At 32.4% G+C, this 6,398-nt stretch overlaps 1 pseudogene; it reads left to right on the top strand.

Annotated features, from left to right (window-relative positions):
* Positions 1 to 3,923: 3,923 nt before the first annotated feature.
* Positions 3,924 to 5,245, top strand: LOC120260244 (annotated as a pseudogene).
* Positions 5,246 to 6,398: the final 1,153 nt, after the last annotated feature.

Below are 6,398 nucleotides of genomic sequence, written 5' to 3'. Positions count from 1 at the left end.
ATCTCATATGGGAACTCATATGAGATTTTTTTTGTGTGAAGTCTTTTCTCATACTAGCAATCTAACTATAACTACTACTACTATACTATCTCATTGCATTTCATATTGTTTGTTTTGGAGGAGTAGTAGTGTAGTGATTTTTACTCAATCTCTCATGCTATGTAAGCACATATAATAGGAATGTAAGCGTACATGCTGATCGTGTAATAAAGTGTGCGTAAAGTAGAGTGTCGGTCCATAGAGAAAGAGATGAATACTAGTAATCACTCTAGACCCGAAAAATAACCTAAACAATTGAGTGATGTGTGTGTGAGTAAAAACAAAAGAACATAAGAAAATACGGGAGGTAATAGGAGAGAAATCAAGGAAAAAAACAATGTCAGGGTATATCATCTCTCTAGGATTATGAGATATAGGACAATGGTTATCTAAACATGCAATCTTATTTGAACCGAAAGGTTTCCGAAAATATACAAAACCTTGATTTCTCAAGTGAAGTGTAACTGAATAAGTATAAAGCTGAAACAGACATCCACACAATCACATTAACACTTTATGAAATTTTATTGTGGGCTAATGATAATCTCTTAAGTAGATAATCTTTCTCTTAGATAATCTCTCTATTAAGAGAAAGATTACCCCTAATCCGAACACAGAGCAGAAATGTGATTTCTCCTAAAATCCGCTCTACATGATTGCAAAGAGCACATAAATTATCATCAATCTATTCGGAAGGATTATGCGAAACAAAGTCTCCTAGATACCCTAACTAGAGGTGTACCCACTATCATCTCGAATTGTGGTAAATCTATGCTAGGTGGGAATTTTTTCTCATCACGTAGAAATACCAAGTATGGTTGCTAAGCTTTCGTCTCATTAGCAATCAAGCATTCACTGACACAATCAGACTTAAAATAGATTTGATTGCAAATAAGAAATCAACTAAAGCATCAAAGATTTAACAACCAAAGTCAAAAATATAAACTCTAGAGTTCAACTATGCTCAAACATCTACGAATTAGCCCTCCATTAATAGAGAGCAAACATTCAAGACACAAATAATGGAGGAAAACATAAGAGCCATGAAAACCCCCTTCTCAATCACGTCAATGAAGAATCGCCAGAGAAGCCCTAGGTAAGCTTCCACACGCCACCAAGATGAGTTTGACAACTACGATCTTCAATCCCCTTGAATGTGGAGCTGAATCCCCTATGAAATTGCTCCCCAGGTGCTAGAGATTCGCCCTTTATCTTCCTCAACCTCACCTCTAAGAATCGCCTCTAAATCATAGAAGAATGGACTAAAAATCCTTATAAGTTCTATATATATCCGACTGCTTACAGGTTGCTTACGGGCGTAAAGGCTAGGTATTAAGGTAGTTGGAGAAGATGGTTGCGAGCTTTACGGGACGACACACTGCCTAAACACTGTCTGTAAAGTCTTCTGTTTATGTTGCGGTTCAGCTTACAGCCGTAAGCGTTGGACCGTAATCTTCACTGTTTTGCTCATTGTGACCGTCCTTACGGGCGTATCCTGTGATCGTAAGCTTCTCTGGATGATCCTTACAAGCGTAGCCCTTTGCCCGTAAAGTCCTCTGAATTGGCTCTGAATCCCCTTACGGCCATAAACATGCCAGCAAGGTCTTCTAGAATTGACTTACGGACGACCGTAAGGCGCCTGTAAGCCACCAAGTTTGCCTTGTCCATGTTCTAATGATGTTGAGAGAGCTCCAACTTCATCATTTAAAATCTGAAATGCTTCTTTTGGCTATCTCTCGTCTTTAAGCATTGTCATAAAGCGGCCTGTTAATGCACAAAACACTATATTTAGCATCAAATTTCACAATATGGTTCTAATACATGCCAATTGAGTATACAAATTGATATGAAATAGACGAACGTTGTACACTTATCAACACACACTCAATGTAAAATCAAACTAGCAAGAGAAAAGAGACATATAAATTGGTCACCTAGTTCAACACAACTTGCCTACGTCTAAGCTTTGCTCGTAAACTCCTCTAGATGGTCTTCACGGTCACCCTTTACGGGCATATGTCATGCCTATAAAGTCTTCTGATTTGGCTTTATACTCCTCTTTGTGGGCGTAAGTATACCCACAAATTTCTCTGGAAGAGGTTTACGGCAGTAAAGTTAAGTCGTAAGCTGCCCATAAGCCATCCTATCTGCCTTGTCCTTATTCAATTGATGTCGAGAAATTTACATCTTCTTCCTTTAGGATTTAGAATACTTTTTTTTTTTTGCTCTCTCTCGTCGTTAAGTGTTGTCTAAAGCTTGAAAATGCAAAACACACTATATTAAACATCGAATTCCAATATATAACTGTAATATATATGTAATGGGTAGAAAAATGATATAAAATAATAGAACATTCTAAACTCATCAATTACAAATGGAGGCAGTTATATTCCTCTGAAAGGACTCTTTAAATTATTTTAGCAAATACAAACATTCAACATGTTGCACATTTTCTATTTCGCATACATTGTATTCATTTTAGATGTCATTATAATTATGTCGGTGATTGATTGAAGTGCATGAAGACATGATGCCATTTTAATGAATTGTGTTTAGGGTTTTGAGTTCCGTGATTAGTGCCTTTAATTAATATGTGAATAATAATATGGAAAGCATGTAATCTAAATTTATCTAAGAATAATTAGTCATGAGCAAAAGAAATGGTACACTAAAATGTATTACTTGTTATATTTTAATCATTAATTATTAGACTATTTGGTATTAAAAATAAAGTTATCAGTGAGAATAATTAGACCAATATTTTACAGTAAAATATATTAGTAAGTAACATCTTAATGAAAATGATAAATAATTATAAACAATTTTTTATTGGTCAAAATATTCTAATTTCTCATTTAGGTGGTAGTATGCTAAATTTATTGATCAAAATATTTTAATCTCTAATTTTAGTAGATATCACCTAACAATGCATGCAGAAGTAAGAAGTTTATAAAATATTAAGTTTCAAAAATAGAGGTGGGATGCTATTGACTAAAGAGCTCTATTTTTAATGAGAAAATTTTGGTAATGAAAATGTTAATGATAATATTTATATTTTAAACTTAAAATTTTGTTTTTAAAAATATAATGACCAAATAGCTGTGATTATAGATCTGAAGGATCATCTTCATTTATATTTTATCAAAATAAAATTGAAAATTCCCAACTTATATATCAATTTGTAATTACTGTTTAATTATTTCTCTAAAACTAAAAGCATTGGCCGAAATATTCTTAAAAAAATTCTTAAACATGATTGAAAGGCAATTAAGCATTGTGTTGAAAACGATGTAGGCGATTATAATGATGACAACAATAAGTTTTAGATTAATTATTACTTAACGTCATCAATCATACATAATTAATATATATATCAAATTAAATAAATATTATGTCGTCCATCATAAACAAAACCCAAAAGTTACTATTACTCCACGGAATTATTTTTTATTTTCTCTTATATATACTTCCTCTTTATATATATTTATTATGAATATTAAAAAAATAAAACAATTCCATCTCATTTGTTGACAAAAAATTTTTAATATTAAATTATAAAAAGACCATATTTCATGAAGTGACCATATAGTGAAATAAAATTAAAGTTGGATAACAATTTTAATTCAAATTAAAATTCGGATCCAAAATAGAAAAAATTATAGTTTGATGCCTTATCAAAAAATTTACCCATTATTAATCAATTAACTCTAGTAAAACACATACCTCAGAATATTCTATGTTTTTCTGGGAGTGTACTTGCAAAATCTCCTACACCACACGTCTATAAAATTATAAATGCGCATTGATGGATGAAGTTGATCATCAAATTAAACTAATTATCAGTTAGAAACTTGAAGAAAGGAATTAAGGAGTGAATATTGAAGATGAAGAAGGCTTGTGTGTTTGTAGCTTTATTGCTTGTCTTGTTTCTAAGTGTTTTTGGTGTTCAATCACAATTGAGCACTGATTTCTACTCTTCAAGTTGTCCAAACGTTCTCAAAGTTGTGAGACGTGAAGTCTTCAAAGCTCTCCAGACTGAGATGAGAATGGGTGCCTCTTTACTTCGCCTTCTCTTCCATGACTGTTTTGTCAACGCATATGTGATTTAACTAAATAAATATTGATATGAATATATATATATATATATGGAAAAAGATCATTTAGGTAAGTCCTTAGATTTGAAATCTAGGGACGTTTTAAATCTTAGCCGTTGAATCATCATCCAATGGTTGATTGTCTATATAGACATTGTACACTTTTTTTTACTGTTCATGATCACTGTATAACGCTGTAGAACGCGGTTTCTACTGTTCATAAGGATATGAGCCGTCAGATTACCATCCGATGGCTATTATGGACATCCCTAGATTTGAAATCTAGGGACGTCCCTAGATGATGGGTCCTCTATATATATATATATATATATGTATGTATATTTGTTTTCACTCACAGAGTGGTGGCAATAGTTGGAAAGTATTATTAGGGCGAAGAGATGGTGGTTTGATAGCAAATCAGTCCGGTGCTAACTCCAACCTCCCTAATCCCTTAGATTCTATCAACACAATCATCACAAAATTCAATAACGTCGGCCTTAATGTAGCTGTCGTTGTCTCCCTTTCAGGTACACAAATAAAACTAATAGAATGAAAAACCCGAGTTTATATATTTATATTAATATTAATTTAACTCATGTAGGCGGTCACACAATCGGTAAAGCCCGGTGTGCGGTGTTCAGCAACCGTCTATTCAATTTATCTGGCACTGGAGCTCCTGAATCGACGATGGACACTACCGTGCTTGCCGAGTTACAAACGCTATGTCCTCAAAATGGTGACGGCAATGTCACGACGGGATTAGATCGGAACTCGACTGATGTTTTCGACAACCATTACTTCAAGAACTTGTTGAACAACAAGGGTTTGCTTTCATCCGATCAAGGTTTGTTTTCAAGTGCTGATGGTGTTGCTGCCACAAAGAGTTTGGTGGAGAGTTACAGTAGTAATAGTAGTCTTTTCATGACTGAATTCATTAACTCAATGATCAAAATGGGGAATTAATATAAGCGTTCTAACTGGTTCAAATGGAGAGATACGCAAGAATTGCAGGGTTGTTAATTAATTTATTCCAGACTTGGTCTTTGGATTAATTATTATCAACAGAAGTATGATTTGTATGCCTTAATTTCGCAGAATGATATGATGTGCTTGTGAAGCTCAAATTAAGTGATGATGTACTAGTTGAGTTTCTCATGTTGATAAATAATAATTGCTACTCATGCTTATATTAAACCCTTGCGTGTTTGTCTTTTTCTTTTATTTTAATGCATAAGGTGGGCGAATTATGTTATTTTAATATTTAAAGGAATTAAGGAAAAGTCATCTCAGAAACAAAGTGGACTAGAGAGAAGGATAGGATATTAAATGAAGACCTAGCTAGTTGAATTTAATTGGATGTGACGGATTTTAATCATTTTTATTAATTGATTAATATCTTAAAAATAAGTTAGATATTCATCTAAAATAATAATGTGGCAAAGCAATCTTATTTTTTAAGAAGGCATAAATCATATTAACTAATTGAAATAAATGTTCATCTAGATAGAATTAAATAATAATAATCATAATAATAACAATTAATGTGGCTTTGGGATTTTTGTTTTTTTTTTCCGGTGATGTGTTTATTTTTCTTTTTAATGTATTATAAGTTGTTGAATGACATTCATGTAATTAATTTTAGATTGTCATTATTTTTTTTTTCCTAAAAATGAAAGTGGGTAAATCACATACATTAAGAAAAGAGTAGAAAAAAAACAACAAACACAAACACAAACACGTATTACTATATTTATGCCATTGTTGTAATATATATTTTTCAAATCACGTATTACTATATTTATTTATTTATAACTATTACACATTTGTGATAAATCTCACAACTTGAAAGTGTCAAAAGACTGATAGGTATAAATGTGTATTAGTTATGCTGGTTTAATGACCTTTTAAAAATTTATCATATTGGACATGTTAATACGTGTGATAATGAAGATCGATCACTTGTGCTCAAAATGATATATCAAAGACAATAACCTCCTGATAGTAAATTCCTCTGCTATGCAACCTAAAGGGGTGGAGAATATAATTTCTCACAGGGCACAGATCCATACTAGGACTCAATATACAGTATCTAGTTTTAGCAACTGGTCGATAAATAAATAGTACTTTACAATGCAATGGTAAGAGGTTTTTAACGCACACCAGCCCACTCGCTAGCTGTTAAAATTAGAAAACACTGTATATATAGTGCAATGGTTCTCCCTATTTTTATTTTCCATGCCAATTATGTAAAACTCTTAATTATAA

Source organism: Dioscorea cayenensis, chromosome 5 (genome assembly GCF_009730915.1).
Source record: "Dioscorea cayenensis subsp. rotundata cultivar TDr96_F1 chromosome 5, TDr96_F1_v2_PseudoChromosome.rev07_lg8_w22 25.fasta, whole genome shotgun sequence".
NCBI classification, from domain to species: Eukaryota; Viridiplantae; Streptophyta; class Magnoliopsida; order Dioscoreales; family Dioscoreaceae; genus Dioscorea; species Dioscorea cayenensis.
The sequence above is the reverse complement of the archived record's forward strand: the minus strand, read 5'-3'. Positions and strand labels throughout refer to the sequence as shown.